Raw genomic sequence first — 19,100 nt, forward strand, 5'->3', positions numbered from 1 at the left:
TCTGTTACTGCCCTGTCTATGATTATTTATTTCCATTATTCCCACTGTCTATGATTTACTCTATATTATTGCTGCTATGCAAAATTATTTAACTCTAAACTATGGGCAGCATGATGGCACAGTGATTAGCACTGCTGCCTCACCACACCAGGGACCTGGGTTCAATTCCAGCCTCGGGTGACTGTGTGGAGTTTGCATGTTCTCCCCGTGTCTACGTGGGTTTCTTCCAGGTGCTCCAGTTTCCTCCCACACTCCAAAGATGTGCGGGTTAGGTTGATTGGCCATGCTAAATGTCAGGGAGATTAGCAGGGTAAATACATGGGGTTACAGGGATAGGGCCTGGGTGGGATTGTTGTCGGTGCAGGCTCAATGGGGCTGATGGCCTCCTTCTGCATTAGAGGGATTCTGTGAACTTTAATACTGAAGAAAGGAAACAGACTCCTTAGCTCTGAAGAAATCATATGGTCTTGAAACATTAACTGTTTCTCTCCACAGATGTTGCTAGACCCACTGGGTTTTCCAACACTTTGTTTTTATTTCAAATTTTCAACATCCGCAGTATTTTCCTTAAATTCTCAGACCTGAAACATTGTCTGTTATTCCCTCCCAATGACTGTTTTTATCTCCATAGATGATGCCTGACCTGATGAGCATTTGCAACATTTTTTTTAAATTATATATGATTATTCAGTTGTATTACTCATGTCCATGATTACTTAGCTGACCACCTGGAAGCTCCCCTCTGAGTCACTCACCATGGTGATTTGGAAATATCTTCCTTCACTGTGACTGGGTCAAAACCCTGGGAATCCCCTCTCTAATAGTATTGTGGATGTACCTACAACACAAGCCGGCAAATTTAACAGTCCTGCCCACCGCAGTAATTGTCGCAGACAGAATGGAAAATTTGATGGACCGCTGAAAGGTCTGTTGACCTCGGGTGGGAATTTCCAGTATCGGGGTGGGCGGGACTGAAAACTCTTGCCTAAAAGCAGCTCATTACCACCTTCTCAAGGTTAATTGGGGGTGGATGGGAAGGCAGTGGCCTAGTGGTATTTTCACTGGATGGGTAATCCAGAGACGCAGAGTAATGCTCTGCGGACCCAGATTTGAATCCCACTACAACAGATGGTGAAATTTGAATTCAATAAAAATTTGCAATTAAAAGTCGACTGATGACCACAAAACCATTGTCAATTGTCGTAAAAACCCATCTGGTTCACTCATGTCCCTGAGGGAATGAAATCTGCCGTCCTTACCCGGTCTGGCCTACAAGTGACTCCAGACTCACAGCAACGTGGTTGGCTCTCAAATGCCCTTTGAAATGGTGAGCAGTTAGGGATGGGCAATAAACGCTGGCCTAGTCTGCGATGCCCACATGCTGTGGATGAATTTTTAAAAATATTGCCCCTTATTTTAGCTCTATCATTTCCCGTCTGTGTGATAATTCTGTCATTGCCACTGTGGTCTCCCCTGACAGTTGGCCAACCTCCCTCGGGAGCCTTCTGCGCCTGCGCAATTTCCTGCACCGACCTTGACGCGCGTGCGGGAGGCTCGGCCGGGGAACCAAGAAGCTGCAGCCGGGAGCCGGCGGTGAGTGGATCAGGGTGCGAAGCGGCTGAACAATGGCGTTTGGAAGCAGCCGTGGCGATCGGTAGCTTCCCCCTGTGCCGACCCTTCCCCTGCCCGCGATGTACGTTTTTGTTTTTCTTCTCAGTACCGATGTCCGCTGTCAGTCAATTCACCATCGGGGAGGAGGTGTCGGGGAGTGGGGGGGGCGAGCTGGAGTCCCGGATGTTGGCGGTTGTGGGCAGCCGGGGCTGAGATCCCCGGATGTTGGCCGTTGTAGACAGCCGGGGCTGAGATCCCCGGATGTTGGGACACCTGATGTTGATCAGCAAAAAATGACAGCGGTGGCTGCCCGCCCCCAGCCTTGTTTCCTCCCCCCCCTCAGCCAATGGTCAGTTGTTTTTTTTATTGAGTCGTTGTTTTCGCTTCTGTCAGCATTGCATGTCAGAGAGTTGCAGCTCGGAAGCGAGGGGTTGAGCATCTTCTAATGAGAAAGAAATGTTGACCCAACAACACTGAAGCTATGGCGAGTTGTAGGTCAGGAGGTGCGCGCGCGATTTGGACGGGAACCTGCGGGTAATGGTGTTAACACAGTCAGAAGTCTAACAACACCAGGTTAAAGTCCAACAGGTTTATTTGGTAGCAAAAGAATGGTGTTCCCAGACGTCTGTTGCCCTTGTCAGAGGTGATGGAGGTCACTGCTTTCGAAGGTGGTGCCTAAAAGGAGCCTTGGCGAGTTGCTGCAGTGCACCTTGTAGATTGGTACACACTGCTGCCACTGTGGAGGTGGTGAATGTTGGAAAGTGGCAGCCGGTCAAGTAAGCTGCTTTGTCCGGGATATTGTCGAGCTTCTTGAAACACTCTGGCTTGAATGTTATGATGTGGAGATGCCGGCGTTGGACTGGGGTAAGCACAGTAAGAAGTCTCACAACACCAGGTTAAAGTCCAACAGGTTTATTTGGTAGCAAATACCATAAGCTTTCGGAGCAATGCTCCTTCGTCAGATGGAGTGGTCTCCACTCCATCTGACGAAGGAGCATTGCTCCGAAAGCTTATGGTATTTGCTACCAAATAAACCTGTTGGACTTTAACCTGGTGTTGTGAGACTTCTTATTGAATGTTATGGCCATTCAGACCGGTGGGATTTTCAGTGAACGGAGATTTAGCTGGGCATCAAATTCTTCGACCGTGCTGCAGCGGGAGCGTGGTGTGCACGGCCGGTAAGATCGTGCCATCAGGAGCTGTACTGAACCAATCAAGTGGGGAGTATTCCATCGCACACCTGATTTGTGCCTTGCAGATAGTGTACAGTCTTTGGAGAATTAGGAGGTGAGTTACACTCAATAGAATTCCTAGCCTCTAACCTCTTGTTGCCATGGTATCTACATGGCTGGTCCAGTTCAGTTTATGGTCAATTGGAGCCTGCTGGTTGTTGATATCTCAGTGAATCAAATAATTAGGGTGGTATTTTCACAGTCAGGTGAAGTGAAGGTGGGTGTTGGGAGGATCCAGGAAAGGGAAAATTCAAAAGCCGTAAGAAATGGCCTAGTGGTATTATCGCTAAACTATTAATCCAGATACTCAGCTAATAGTCTGGGGGCCCGGATTCAAATCCCACCATGGCAGATGGTGGAACTTGAAATTTAAAAAAAAACATTTTTGGAATGAAGAATCTACTGATGATCATGAAACCATTGTCAATTGTCGGAAAAGCCCATCTGGTTCATTAATGTCCTTTAGGGAAGGAAATCTGCCGTCCTTACCCGGTCTGGCCTACATGTGACTCCAGAGCCACAGCAATGTGGTTGACTCTCAACTGCCCTCCAAGGGCAACTAGGGATGGGCATTAAATGCTGGCCACCCAGTGACAGCAAATATCCCACAAATGAATTTTAAAAATGCCAGATTGCTGAACAGAGCAGTGATTTGGATAAATATAAGCAGAATGGGTTAAGAAGGGACAGAGAGTTTATAGGAAATTAGAGACAGAAGACAAAAGTTAAAAGCATTGTATTTTAATGAGTGAAGCATTTGCTGCAAAATAAATGAATTAATATGGATAGAGAATAAAGGGTTTGATTTGATAGTCAATACAGGCTGTTATTGCTGAGTTACCAAGGTTAGCAATTAAATATTCCAGGATGTTTGACTTTTTAAAAAGATTTGAATCATAAAAAGTTAGTGTCTAGGTATGGCGAGTAGTTATTGCAAAGGGGTGGCGTGTAAGAGTATGAAAACCTTGCTATAACAATACAGGGGACAGGTGAGAACACAGATTTGCCCAGTTTATGTGGATTGCCCCGGCTCATTGCATTGAAGTCAGCCTTACCTAAATCTAGAATCTGAGCTATTTCACGTTTTTCCCTTTTAAACACCACATTGAATTCAGTTAGGTTACGATCATTATTAGATAAATGTTCATACATTTCTAGGCTGTTAATCAAATCTGGTTTATTACTAGTTATGAAATCTATATGGCCTTGCTGATTCTAAGTCTTTTTCAGAAAATTACCCTGAACACCCATGAAAATCACTATATTTTTGACATGTTCTGATCTGGTATCGCAATCTCTGTAAAAGTTAAACCCCCCCCCCCAATTAAAATCACTCTGCTTTTGCTACATGAATGTTTAAGTGCAGAGAATAGACAATCTATCAGATGATAGCAGCTACCAGGGCCTATGCACAATTCCCACTTCAGTCTTAAAATCCTTTTGTATTTCTGAATTCTACCCATTAAGTCTCCTCTGCCTGCATACATCTCATCAGTGATTGCATCCTAATGGCTATAGCTACTCCTCCCCTTCTACCACTTCTTATCTTTCCTGTAAATTTTATAACTCAGTATATATCTCATTCTTGATTATTTTGTAGTTACAACCAGGATTTCCCACTCAAAGTCGAGAGACCTTTGGCTGATCCATCAGATTTTCTGTTCCACCCATGACGATTCCCGCCACGGGTGGGACTAGAAAATCCCAACCAATATATCAGTAAGATATCTTACCATCTAAGTTGAATTGGCACCTGTGGTTCATTCAATTTGTTCCTTGTACTCTGTGGGGGGGTGATCTTACCATTGCGTCCCGCTGGCCGATGGTAGTTTTTTTTTACACAGAGGGTGATGGGTGCCTGGAACTCACTGCCAGGGGAGGTAGTGGAAGCGGATACGATAGTGACTTTTAAGGGGCGTTTGGACAAATACATGATTAGGGTGGGAATAGAAGGATATAGTCCCCGGAAGAATAGGGGGTTTTAGTTCAGTCAGGCAGCATGGTCGGTGCAGGCTTGAAGGGCCTGTTCCTGTGCTGTAATTTTCTTTGTTCTTTGATGGGCAGGGCGAGCTGAGAAATCAGGTTTGCGCCCAATTTCTAGCCTCTCGCGATCTTACTGGCTCCAGATACCCAGAGCAATCAGCATTGTACCCATTTCTGGCACAAGACTGAGTAAATTATTTAAATTTATTATCATGGAATTAGTGAGCCCGGGACGGTATCGACTGGGTTTACTTGGCTGTGTGGCCTCACCGGAGAAGATTCTCTCCAGTGAGGATCACATATGGTCCCCCATCAACGACGACCAGATGTGATGACCTCACCGTTACACTCCCATTGAGGGCTCCCTCTCGGGAGTTCGGGCAAGGGGGCTGCCCCTTGGGCAGTGCTGCACTGGCACCCCGGCACTCCCTGGCAAGCACCCTGGCTCTGCCTACTGGGCAGTGCCAAAAGGGCAGGGCCAGACCGGGGCAGGCCAATTGGTGAGGAAACGCTACCACTCTGCAACAACGATTAGTGGGGTGGGAACAAGGGGGTCTGCTGCTGCTGCCGCTCCGCATAGCGATCGGTGTTGGGGGGAGGATGGTGATTGGTCCAGGATGGGGTGGGGGATAGTAGCGAACAGCCGCAGGGTACTGCATAGTGTGAGAGGGTTGGGGTGGGTTTAGGCCACAGAGGCCGGCTATATGTAGCAGAGGCTGTATGACAGGTCCCTACCACTGTCAGAGCAGAGATCTGCACATGTGCAATGGCACCCTCAGCTGCTACTAGCCAGCTTTCTGGTGATTGAAGCCCCACCCCTTCCCCGACAGGCGAGAAATTGATTTAAAGATTATTTCATGCACTAAGTGCATAAGATTCGACATTTGGACTCACCAAAACCACAGATCTGGAACTCTCACGTTTTCACGCTTGTTCTCAACTTCAAATTTTTAAAAATAAGATCACCCCCTGTATGTTTGTGTAAAGAATGCTTATATGGGCTAAACATTCAAACATGTTCTGCTCTAATATTTCATTCATGTATGTGACTTTTTTCTCACACGTTAATTACTTTATATTATTTAGTTTTCCCAGCTGTTGTGTCTAAAGCACAGTTTACAACTGTTGCTCTACTGTCTTCCTCCCTTTTTGTTTTTGACCAATTAATTATACTGATTTTTCCACTTAGCAATTTCCAATTAACAATTTTAAAATCCTTCTGTCTGCCCTATTTACCCTTTCCACTAGGACCCTTGCTCTAGCCTATTCCAGGTGGAACCTGTGCTAATGCTATGTTTCTTCTTGTTCTTGTACTGGTACCAATGCTCCAGGAAGGCTTCTCTTTTTCACACTACTCCTGCAGCTACATGTTTGTCTTCCTAACTTGTTTATTCCTCTACCAATTTGCATGTGGTTTGGGTAATGATCCTGAGGCCCTGTTCTTTAATTTCACTCTTAGTCCTGGTACTCTCAAAACAGAACCAATCTCCTACTCTTTCATTTGTTATTGATTTCAACATGGATCACAACAACTGGTTCCTTGCGTTGCCTCTCCAATATCCTCTTGAGCCATATCGAGATATATCTCACACTGGCACAAGGGTGATACATGAAGCCATTTGGATTTTCAATCATGCTTACAAAAGATGCTATCCATCGATTCAGTTATTGAGTCGTCTGTAATTGCCACATTATGCTTCTCTTCTTCTTCCTCCTTTTCCCCCTCTTTGACCTAGCTTGGACAATTTGTTTTTAAAACTTATTGACGTTTACAGAAAGGTACATTACGAAATACAAGCAAAGGATAAGTTAGGAGAAAATGGAGTGAAAAGAAAGACAAAAGAAAAAATAGAAGAGAAAGTCAGAATTTTTCAACTCAGAGGAAAAAGAAAGGCTTTCAAAATAATTAATAAAATGTTGCCAGATTGAATCAAATTTTTTAATTGATCCGTGTAAGGTATATTTAATCTGTTCAAGTTTAAGAAACATCATCATCTCCTTGACCCAAGTGGGAGAGTGGAGCTGCAGACTTCCAATTGAACATAGTAAGCTGACACACAAGCAATAAGGCAAAGGCAAAGGTATCTGACTGGTGATGACCCAGCCGTGGACATGACCAAAACATAGGAAACAGTTTTGCAGGAGCCAAATGACATCTTGCACAGGCAGGGTCCACAGCCAGAGTACAACCTAACAGTTTGAGAAAGATAGAGCCAATAAACATTAAATTGAAGCGGACCGTATGCAACACATAGGGATGAAGAATGCACTGTGAAAAGAATCAACTGGTGTAGACCGTCAGAAAACTCAGTATTCAAATACTGCTCCCAAGATGCCTTAATGTTAGCTAAAGACAAACCAAAGAGTTTTTGAATAATGTTATAAATGCGTGAAACAGAGCCCTTTAAAATGGGGTTAACTTAAACAAAGATCAATGGGACTGTAGGAGTTAGAATTGGAAAAGAGGCAAAATGTTTACTAGCAAAACTGCGAACTATCTAATAAAATGGGATTTGGGAACACCACGCTGCCTTACTAGTTAATCAAAGGAAGCAAACATACCCTCAGAGAAAAGGTTTTTAAAAAGTTTCGGACCAAAATTTAGACCAAAGGTGGAAGGGTGGATCAATTAGAGAAGGTGGAAAAAATGGATTGGAAAAAATGGAAGAACAGACTTAAATCCAAAGTGTTTTTTGAATTGGGACCATATTTTAAGAGAGCTCAATACAGTGTTATTTTGAGTATAGTGATTCATGCAAGCTATTGGCTGTGAACATAATAATACAGTAAGAAGTCTCACAACACCAGGTTAAAGTCCAACAGGTTTATTTGGTAGCAAATACCATAAGTATTCGGAGCACTGCTCCTTCGTCCGAGATGCCTTCACGACACAACAGCGCAGAGTCGCTGAGCAGAAACTGATAGCCAAGTTCCGCACACATGAGGACGGCCTAAACCGGGATGTTGGATTTATGTCACATCAGTAACCCCCACAGCTTGCCTCCTGGGCTTGTAGAATCTCACTAGCTGTTCTGTCTGGAGACAATACACATCTCTTTAACCTGTGTTGAATGCTCCCTCCACCCACATTGTCTGTACCTTTAAGACCTGGCTGGCTTTAGAGATTCGCATTCTAATTAGTATTCTGTAACTTGATTTCTGTGTCTGTGCACTGTTTGAGAGCAGATATCCACTCCATCTGACGAAGGAGCAGTGCTCCGAAAGCTTATGGTATTTGCTACCAAATAAACCTGTTGGACTTTAACCTGGTTTTGTGAGACTTCCTACTGTGCTTACCCCAGTCCAACGCCGGCCTCTCCACATCATAACATAATAAACAGGAGAGACAGGGAGGCAAGAGTAATGTTCCATAGTTGTCCAAACAGGGCTGCCATTGCCTAAGAATGTGTGAACCCAATAAGTAAGCTTGTGAAACAAATGCTGGATGGCCCTTCATCAGAGCTGAATTCAGTATTCAAGTTCTGCTGCCAAGATGCCTTTAGCTAAAGATGTACCAGAGTTTTTGAATGATTTATGAATGCGTGAAACAGAGCCCTTTAAAATGAGATTAACACTTAACGATGAATTCAGCTCTGATGAAGGGTCACTCAGACTTGAAAAGTTAGCTCTATTCTCTTTCCACAGATGCCGTCAGGCCTGCTGAGATTTTCCAGCATTTTCTGTTTTTGTTTCAGATTTCAGTATCTGCAGTAATTTGTTTTTATACTTGGTAAGCTTATGAATATTAGCAAACCAATAATAATGCAAAGAATTTGACAAAGTAAGATCTCCTTGAGGTTTTGGTCTTTCCAAGAAAGATTTCACAAATTCAAATGTGTTTTTTAAGTTGGCTATTGTTCAGGAGTGATTCATAAGTTTAGAATCAGGAGTTGATCCCTACCTGACTCTGGAGAGAAGTAATGCAAAGTTCTTTCAGGGAGGCTTAATTTGTTCCAAGGTAAGTTGAGGATCTAAATCTAGATTTTTGCTTTGCTCCGAATCCTGACAGCACTTATCAGACATATTGACATGCTGGATCAGTGAATGCAATATTTTTCTAAATTTCTGACTTGCTCTGGCAGGTGAGGCTTTCCAGGGATCTGGGCTTGCTAAATGAATCCTTGCAAGTGTAGCATTGGTCGGTACAAGTTGTAACTGCTCTCTTGGCTCTACAGTTGTAGTTGGAAGTGCAAAGAATTCAACATAATCTGAACTAACTGAATTAAGAAACATAGCAAATACTAAAGGAAAATTCTACTTCCTGTTGTGAGAGTTAGCAGCTCCACACCCCAACATAAAAGAACAATAACAATGGATTTATTTACATTAGTGTTCTTTGTGGTTGATCCGATCTCCTTATGAGTGAAGCAATATGTCACGAACAATTTGGGTGGGGTGATTTGGTGGGAAGACTTTAAAAATCAGTTTACATCAATCAGTCACAACAGTGTGCATGAAAACATTTTTGCACTCAAGAAACCTTGATGAGATTAAAAAGTCTTTTGTGCTGAGGAATGGGACATGTGCTTTGGGTCCCAAACAATCTTGATTTATTTTGCGTTTGTATTTCAACTTTGCTGTGTATAATAACAATAATAATGGATCAGGTGAGTTCTCCCTCATGACCAAGCCTCTCAATGCTTTACAATTTTCATTTTCACAGAAATTGAGACACTGCGATGGAATTCGATCCCAGATGCACGAGTAAAAGTTATTGAATCTCGCCTGATAAAAGCAGAATGTAACAATTTCAGTTGCCCTTAATGGCCACATGTGTCCCAATGCTAAACCACTACTTGATATTGAATCGTACAGACCAGAAAGACAGCCTTGATTCCTAGTCAGTGCCAAATTAAACTTGAACAGTACTTGAATAGGGAGCTGCCACTGGTCTGGAGAAGGGAAAACCCATCCTACTCCTGTCCCAACTCATTGATTGAAAGTTGTGTGGACTCTGGGTGAGATGGCCTGCTTACCATTCACTAGACTTGCACACAAAAATTGATGCTTTGCCACAGTACTAATATTGTCAGTATCTATGGAATCATATGCCGGAAAGAGTAATTGCCTTCAAGAGAAGGGGAGACAAATTGAAGATATAAGGTGGCACCTAGAGAGCCCAAGTAAACGTTTGACAAAATGCTACTTTTATCCTATAGTTTAAGACAGGTTTCTTTACTTTAGAAAGTGGATTTGATAATTGCTGTAACAAAAGTGTTCTCTTGGGAGTGTGAGGAAATAGTTTGTTTTCACGGCAGTAGAATGCTTTCATTTTTTCAGTTACTGGAAGGTTGATCTATTTGTCGGATTGATTTCATTTATAGTAGTATGCTTATCATACAGCACAGAAATAAACCATTTGACCCGTTATGACTGTGCCAGGTCTCTGAAAGAACTTATCCAATTCTTTCCACTTCATTACATTATTGCTGATGACACAAAGATGATGTGGAGATGCTGGTGTTGGACTGGGGTAAACACAGTAAGAAGTTTAAAAACACCAGGTTAAAGTCCAACAGGTTTATTTGGTAGCAAAAGCCACACAAGCTTTCGGAGCCCCAAGCCCCTTCTTCAGGTGAATGGGAATTCTGTTCACAAACAGGGCGTATAAAGAGACAAACTCAATTTACATGAATAATGGTTGGAATGCGAATACTTACAGCTAGTCAAGTCTTTAAGATACAAACAATGTGAGTGGAGAGAGCATCAAGACAGACTAAAGAGATGTGTATTGTCTCCAGACAGGACAGCCAGTGAGACTCAGCAGGCCCAGGCAAGCTGTGGGGATTACAAATAGTGTGACATGAACCCAATATCCCGGTTGAGGCCGTCCTCATGTGTGCGGAACTTGGCTATCAGTTTCTGCTCAGCGACTCTGCGCCGTCGTGTGTCGTGAAGGCCGCCTTGGAGAACGCTTACCTGAATATCAGAGGCCGAATGCCCGTGACCGCTGAAGTGCTCCCCAACAGGAAGAGAACAGTCTTGCCTGGTGATTGTCGAGCGGTGTTCATTCATCCGTTGTCGCAGCGTCTGCATGGTTTCCCCAATGTACCATGCCTTGGGACATCCTTTCCTACAGCGTATCAGGTAGACAACGTTGGCCGAGTTGCAAGAGTATGTACCGTGTACCTGGTGGATGGTGTTCTCACGTAAGATGATGGCATCTGTGTTGATGATCCGGCACGTCTTGCAGAGGTTGCTGTGGCAGGGTTGTGTGGTGTCATGGTTACTGTTCTCCTGAAGGCTGGGTAGTTTGCTGCGGACAATGGTCTGTTTGAGGTTGTGCGGTTGTTTGAAGGCAAGAAGTGGGGGTGTGGGGATGGCCTTGGTGAGATGTTCGTCTTCATCAATGACATGTTGAAGGCTCCGGAGGAGATGCCATAGCTTCTCTGATCCGGGGAAGTACTGGACGACGAAGGGTACTCTGTCCACCGTGTCCCGTGTTCGTCTTCTGAGGAGGGCAGTGCGGTTTTGACAGCCTCAACCGGGATATTGGGTTCATGTCACACTATTTGTAATTCCCCACAGCTTGCCTGGATCTGCTGAGTCTCACTGGCTGTCCTGTCTGGAGACAATACACATCTATGATCTCTTTAGCCTGTCTTGATGCTCTCTCCACTCACGTTGTTTGTATCTTAAAGACTTGATTAGCTGTAAGTATTCGCATTCCAACCATTATTCATGTAAATTGAGTTTGTGTCTTTATATGCCCTGTTTGTGAACAGAATTCCCACTCACCTGAAGAAGGGGCTTGGGGCTCCGAAAGCTTGTGTGGCTTTTGCTACCAAATAAACCTGTTGGATTTTAACCTGGTGTTGTTAAACTTCTTACTGCGACACAAAGATGGGCAGGATTGCTAGAACTGTGAATTGAAGCATAAAATTAGAAAAATATTTATAGATTAAGAGAATAGGCAAAACAGTGGCAAATAGATTTCCACATAGGCAAATGTGAGGTCATCCACTTTGGACCTAAAAAGGATAGAAGAGGCTACTTTCTAAACGGTGAAAAGCTGGAAACTGTGGAGAGGCATTGGGGTTCAGCTAAGTAGATTACTAAAATGTCATCAATAGGAACAGAAAGTAATGAAAAAGGATAATGGAATGATGACTTTTATAACTGGAGGATGAGGATACAGGGATTGAAGTCATACTTCAGCTGTACAAAATCTGAGTTAGACCACACCTGGAGCACTGTGAGCCATTCTGAGAGAGTGCAGTGTAGATTTACCAAAATGATGCCTGGACACCTAGGGTTAAATTAGAAGAGGTAACACAAATTAGGGTCATATTCCTGGAATTTAGTAGATTAAAGAGTGGTTTGGTCAAAGATTGCAGAATATTAAGAGGAACTGATAGGATAAAGAGGAACTATTTCGGCTGGTTGGAGAGTCAGAACTAGGAATCATGATTTACAAATTAGAGCCAGATCTTACAGGAAACTCTTATGTATGCCAAGGGTAGTAGAAGTTTAGAGCTTCCATCCTAGACGGATCCTGAATCGATTGTTCATTGATTCATTTTGTGAACCAAAGCTATAAAGGGATATGGGTCAACAGCAGGCATATGGAGTTGGATCACAGATCCATTCACTAGACTTGCATACAAAAATTGATGCTTTGCTACAGTACTAATGTCATTCTCTAATTGAATGTCAGTACTGGCTTAAGGAACTAAATGGCTGCCTCCTGTTCCTTTCTTTCTAATTCTCAGGGTTAGCAGGGTAGCCAACCTTTCTCGATACTCACTAATATTTTTTCTGAACTGGCCTCTAAAAAGTATGTCGAAGCAATGGGGGTGAAAACTGGCAGGGACAGCACCTGGTCCTGCTTATTGTGTTCCAATAATTATGTAAACTAAAATTAGGAGCTGACTGGGTACGTTGGATTCAGCCTGTGTCTAACCTCTAAGTACCTGCTTTGACAAAGGGTCATCTGGACTCGAAATGTTAGCTCTTTTTTCTCCTTACAAATACTTCCAGACCTGCTGAGATTTTCCAACATTTTTTCTGTTTTGGTTTCAGATTCCAGCATCCGCAGTAATTTGCTTTTATCTAACCTCTAAGTGTTGGCGCATAGAAAGTTAAATAATTTCTCAGTAGCTTCGCCTCTGAGTCAGCACTTCCTTTCTCCCACCTCTATCTGGAGAGAATTTATGTTTGTAGGGATTCCTCTGCATCTAGCAAAAAAGTTTGAGTTATTTTTGTTGATTTTCTGCAGATGAAGCTTTAAATCGCCGCAAGAGGAAATAATGACCACAAACACTGACACTGTTTCTTTGAAAATTCCTACTCAGAAGACGTCCCCAGCGCCCATAGATGAAGATGGAGCCTCTGCAGGAGAGAATTGTGGCCGCTGGCTGGGTTTTTGGTATGGCTGGTGGGTGTGTTGGTGGGCTGGATTCTTAATTTCTTCAATTCCTGTCAGCTTCACCTTCAGCTTTCTGAGTCAAAAACTCTGCAGTTTAATCTTAAAAGCATCCAGAAAGCTATGTTCATGTCCAGTAAATCTGACAGACTGCTCTTCGGTAATTAAACATTTAATGAAGCGAGGTGATAAAGATGAACAGTACAATGCAGAAGGCCTTTCAGAAGGGATCTCAAAATGGAAGAAGCAAATGCCAGGAATTGTCCTAGGTACAGTTATTGGAGTCTTCCAGATAATAAATTGCTTACTGCGTCAATATGAAGTTGGAGGAGCCATTTTTGGAGTAATATTTGGATTTGTGTTAATGGTGGTTAATGTTATTGTTCCCAAAATGTGGTTTAACCTCCGTTTATATTCACATTGAGATCAAACCTTTCCTTGCATCAAAGATGGACATTGTGGATACTCACTACTACTACTTCAAGCAATTAAAAGAAGTTGAAATGAATTACTCCCAAGCAAAATCAACTTGTAACCTTTTCAAATGTTAGTAAATGAATAGATACTCTCCAAATATTTTACACTGCGAAAATCTTCTTGCCAGCCTCAACAGATGAAGGTTTTGGTCAATTAGAGGGAGCTGACCTTTGCTTGTATATTTTCTAAACTTCAAAGCCTGCATCAGAGTATTCATTTTAATACTGAGGCCAAATAATTTGTTTGGACTTGCACATAGTGTAGCAAGCTGTTTCTGATCTTGTAGAGAAAAATTACCATAAAAGCATCATAGTTGTATCATGTAATGTCATTTTGAAACAGTGGAGGTCATTCTTCAGGACTGCTAGCCTCAGGAGGGATTCCCAGTGACCCGTTGAATCGGGAGGGCCAAATCGGGATTCTCACCGGGCGTCAAACCCATTGCAAGTCTCTGGTCTGCTGCGCTTGGCCAGATTAGGTTAGGGCAAAAACCTGATAATAACTAATTAGCATTCATTTGAACGTAATAAGTGGGTTTTAAGCAGAATCCTCCGGCCTCCTGGGATGCTCTTGCACCCCCCTCCACCCCTACCATAAGCTCCAACTGCTCTGAAACTTCTGAACGGCTTTGATTGATGGGAGCTGTCAATTTCAATACAGCCATTAGGATATGTTTATAGTCCCCTTCCGCCCATTGAGTTTTAGGAGGCTGTTTGACAGCTCCAGGAGGAGAGCAAAGCCTGCATTGCTGATGATACAATCAGTTCACCCTCCATCAAACCTGAAGTGCTTCCTCTTTTCACCACAGCTGTTCTGACTGGCCCCATTTTTTTTTTAAACTCTGCGGTTTTTTTCAAGTCTCTGCCTCTGACCCTTCTCTACAAGATCATAGAGTCATAGAGGTTTACAACCTGGAAACAGGCCCTTCAGCGCAACTTGTCCATGCCGCCCCTTTATTTTTAACCACTAAGCTAGTCCCAATTGCCCGCGTTTGGCCCATATCCCTCTATATTTATCTTACCCATGTAACTGCCTAAAAGCTTTTTAAAAGACAATTGTTCCCGCCTCTACTACTGCCTTTGGCAGCTTATTCCAGGCACTCACCACCCTGTATGTGAAAAAATTGCCCCTCTGGACCCTGTTGTATCTCTCCCCTCTCACCTTAAACGCATGCCCTTTAGTTTTAGACTCCCCCACCTTTGGGAAAATATATTGACTATCTAGCTGATCTATGCCCCTCATTATTTTATAGACCACTATAAGATCACCCCTGAGCCTCCTACGCTCCAAAGAAAAAAGTATCCAGCCTCTCCTTATAACTCAAACCATAAAGTCCTGGTAGCATCCTAGTAAATTTTTCCTGCACTGTTTCTAGTTTAATAATATTCTTTCTATAATAGGGTGACCAGAACTATGCACAGTATTCCAAGTGTGGCCTTACCAATGTCTTGTACAACTTCAACAAGATGTCCCAACTCCTGTATTCAATGTTCTGACCAATGAAACCAAGCATGCTGAATGACTTCTTCACTTCTCTGTCCACCTGTGACTCCACTTTCAAGGAGCTATGAACCTGTATCCCTAAAGCTTCAGAAAGCTTTTTTAAAACCAGTGGCTTTTTTGTTCCTGCAAAGTTTTGTACAGAACCCATAAGCTTTATAGTTCCGCTTTTTTCTTTTACTGCATGTTTTTCAACTCTGCCAAGCTTCAAGATTGGATAAGCTAAGGCTGAGGGAAGGTTTATTGAAGTACATAAAATAATGATGGGCCTTGACAGAATGGATATGGAGAAGTCTTAGCTGAGAAGTCACCAGCGGGCAGAGATTAAAAAGGATTGGCTGAGGATTAAAGGGGAGTTGACGGGAAATTATTTTAACCAATGAGTGAGGGTGGGAGGATGAGGCAAAACATTATAAAAAATGCAATGCATGGTTATGCTTTAGAAGTACCATGATCTATGGGGCTACTGTCAAGGGCCGAAAATTTGAATCTCTCTCAGCCAGCAGACCTGATGGGCTGATTGGCTGCCTCCTCTGCTATTCTTTTCTAAAAATCTAGAGCCAATCTCCTCACATCATTCAGTGATATCCTCAGAAGGACCATTCATACAAGTCAAATAAGACATCAAAATAATTTTACCTATGACATATTAGATGAGGATATAAAGTCTTATATATTTGAACTTTAGCTCATTGGTAATTCATGGGCTCTTAGAAGTTTCAAAAGTCTGACTTTTGTGGTTGCTACCTTGAATTGGAAATTTCCCTTACAATTATGACAATACCACACTTAAACATTCCAGATCCTGCATGAGAACACCATTTATTAAAGCATCAGATTCTTTCCACATGATTTTCTTTTCTCCTCATTAATGTTCACCTTAAGAACAGTTGTTAATATTTAAATGTAATTTGTTGACATTCTGCAACATCATGATGACATGATAAGGGGCTATGCAAGAGTGCAAGTCTTTTTTTTCATGGTTTTCTCATCATATTCACCATCTACGACTGAGCTGGTCACGAGGAAGTGTGCAAGGGCTGCTATTGGGATAACTCTCCCTTCCCGTGTGGGAAATTGCCTCCCAAGAATTAGCTGAAATTAGTAACTTGTGAGGCATAATATGTGCTATTCTATCTCCGCTTTATTCGATACAAATTCAAAACACTGTTGCACTGAGCCACATAGTTGCTCCTGTACAAGTTGCAATTTTAGAACCACACTTCATTCTATTATCATGGGCGTGTGAAAGATAGAACCATTGAGATGGAATTCTAATGGGAAAAACTACAGGTTTGATTCCGTCATATCACATATTTTAAATGTACATTGTGTGTAATATCTATAGTCATATAATGAACTAAATTTTTGGGAAGCAATTCAGTTATAGGTTTCAGTGAATTTTTCTGGGATATAGCTGCAGTTGAGACTGTTAGAAGTAAGTTCAATGTATCTTTGCTGGTAAAGAACTTCTAAATATGTACAGAAGGCAGTTGAACCACTTTGACTTTATCTCATGTGAAATGATATCTTGTGCAGTGTTCACTTTTCTCACTGATATGCCAGGGATTACATTCAACAGGGAGCTTCAGAAAAATGCTGGAAATAGGTTAAAGATTCCATCCTTACCCTGGTCAGGCATTTCATGCACTGATCTTTGGGATCACTTGTTTGGTCACTGTGTTAAAAGTGTCTGTCTGCCTTGGTTGAATAAAGTATACTCAATTTTTGTTGCGAATGCACCAGGATAATTTTTGCACATATTATTCTCTAATTAAAACTGAAAATGCTCAGCAGGTCTGGCAACATTTGTGGAAAGAAACGGAGATGTTAGTCAGAATTTTCCAGCCATTCACACCGACGGGATTCTCTGGTCCCGTTGTAGTGAATAGAGATTTGGCTGAACGCCAGATTCTCCGTCCTCGCTTAGTGATGGCGGAGCATGAACGGTCAGAAAATTCTGGCCAATGTTTCAGGTAGATGACCTTTCATCAGGTGACCTTTCAGCTGTTGCTTACAATTAAGTTTTTCACTGCCACTGATCCTGTTAATGCCTTCACATGCTGCAGTACTATTTCGTAAAAGCCTCAGTAGCACTGAAGAGGAAGAAGATCATTAGAACACAGGACCAGGAGTAGGCCATTTTGCACTTTAAGCCTGCTCTGCCATTTGACAATTCAGCTCTACCAAAAAACTCAGAAAAGAGCTTCTCGTTGTTTAATATTTTTCCACCTGCAACACTGACTTCATTAAATAAACACAGCCATCCCTCAAATTGGTGCAGTGAATAGCACCCCTGCCTCTGCCCCAAAAGCTCTGGTTTTGAGTCCCCTCACCCCCCCCAGGACTTGATGGCCAAGGAAGGTGCATTCATAATGCAGCAAAACCAGTTGAGTATCCACCTGCAACATCCTTCCAGTACACCAATGGCAGGCAGTAAAAGCCGGAGAGCCTCGTGGTCAGCCATGCTTGGTGTAGAATGGCATCACCTCAAGCTACAAGCCTCTGAAGCCTGCTCCTGGGGAAAAACAAAATTGCTATGGGAACAGATGAGAGTCTGCCTCATGTACCACTAGGTGTGGGAAGTGAAACAACAGCCCTTGAACTGCAATTACTTTAGGTAAGCTTTTAACCATGGGTTTTCATTTATCTTGTATTCAAAGATTTAAATTCCCAAACTGAAAGTTATATTCCTAAAACACATGAGCCATCAAATTACATATTTATAACAATAGAATCATACAACATAGGAGACTGTTCAGCCATATCTTCCAAAAGCAATCCAATTAGATTAACTACCTGTTTCTCCATAACTGTGTCTTTCTTTTTCACTGTTTTATCCAATTCCCATTTGAAAGTTCCTATTGTATCTGCTTCCACCACTCTTTCAGGTAGTGTATTACAGATCCTAACTGTTTAAAAATAAAATTCTCTCCTTTGATTTCTTTGCCATTTATCTTAAATCTCTGTACTCTGGTAATAGACCCCCCTACCAGTAAAAAAATAGTTCCTCCTTATTTAATCCATCAAAATTTCTCATTTGTAAATATCTCTCTTAAATCTTCCCTTAACTTAATAATTTCTAAGGTATACAATCCCATCTAGTCTCAACATTGTAAATATATTGGCCGGAATTGTCCGGCCTCTCATGCCAGCAGGATTCTCCGGTCCGGCCAACAGCACACCCCGCGGCGGCATGGAGTGACATCAATGGAAATCCCATTGACGTGGAGATGCCGGCGTTGGACTGGGGTAAGCACAGTAAGAAGTCTCACAACACCAGGTTAAAGTCCAACAGGTTTATTTGGTAGCAAATACCATAAGCTTTCGGAGCGATGCCCCTTCGTCAGATGGAGTAGTTATCTGTTCTCCAACAGTACACAGACACAGAAATCAAGTTACAGAATACTAATTAGAATGCAAATCTCTACAGCCAGCCAGGTCTTAAAAGGTACAGATAATATGGGTGGAGGGAACATTAAATACAGGTTAAAGAGATGTGTATTGTCTCCAGACAGAACAGCCAGTGATATTATGCAAGATCAGGGGGAAAGCTGTGTGGGTTACTGATAATGTGACATAAATCCAACATCCCGGTTTAGGCCATCCTCATGTGTGCGGAACTTGGCTATCAGTTTCTGCTCAGCGACTCTGCGCTGTCGTGTGTTGTGAAGGCCGCCTTGGAGAACGCTTACCTGAAGATCCCATTGACAGCAGCAGGGCCAGAGAATCCCGTTGCCTGCTAACAGCACGCCGCTTTCCACTGCCGGGAAACATGCAGCTGGGAGGCCAGAAAATCTCACCCATTAGGCGGATTTTTTCTGTCCCGCCCACCACGGGAATTGTAGCGGGGGCGGACCAGGCAAAGGTCTGTTGACCTCGGGTGGAATTTTCCAGTCTTGGGACGAGCGGGGCCAGAAAATCCTGCTCAT

At 42.8% G+C, this 19,100-nt stretch overlaps 1 long non-coding RNA gene across 1 annotated transcript; it reads left to right on the plus strand.

The window, feature by feature from the left end:
- The first annotated feature begins 1,364 nt into the window (after nt 1-1,364).
- Nucleotides 1,365-16,020, plus strand: LOC144498958 (uncharacterized). Its single transcript, XR_013498778.1, has 2 exons — nt 1,365-1,593; nt 13,045-16,020. It is a non-coding gene; the product is annotated as an uncharacterized LOC144498958 (long non-coding RNA).
- Nucleotides 16,021-19,100: the final 3,080 nt, after the last annotated feature.

This window comes from Mustelus asterias, chromosome 9 (genome assembly GCF_964213995.1).
Source record: "Mustelus asterias chromosome 9, sMusAst1.hap1.1, whole genome shotgun sequence".
NCBI lineage: Eukaryota > Metazoa > Chordata > Chondrichthyes > Carcharhiniformes > Triakidae > Mustelus > Mustelus asterias.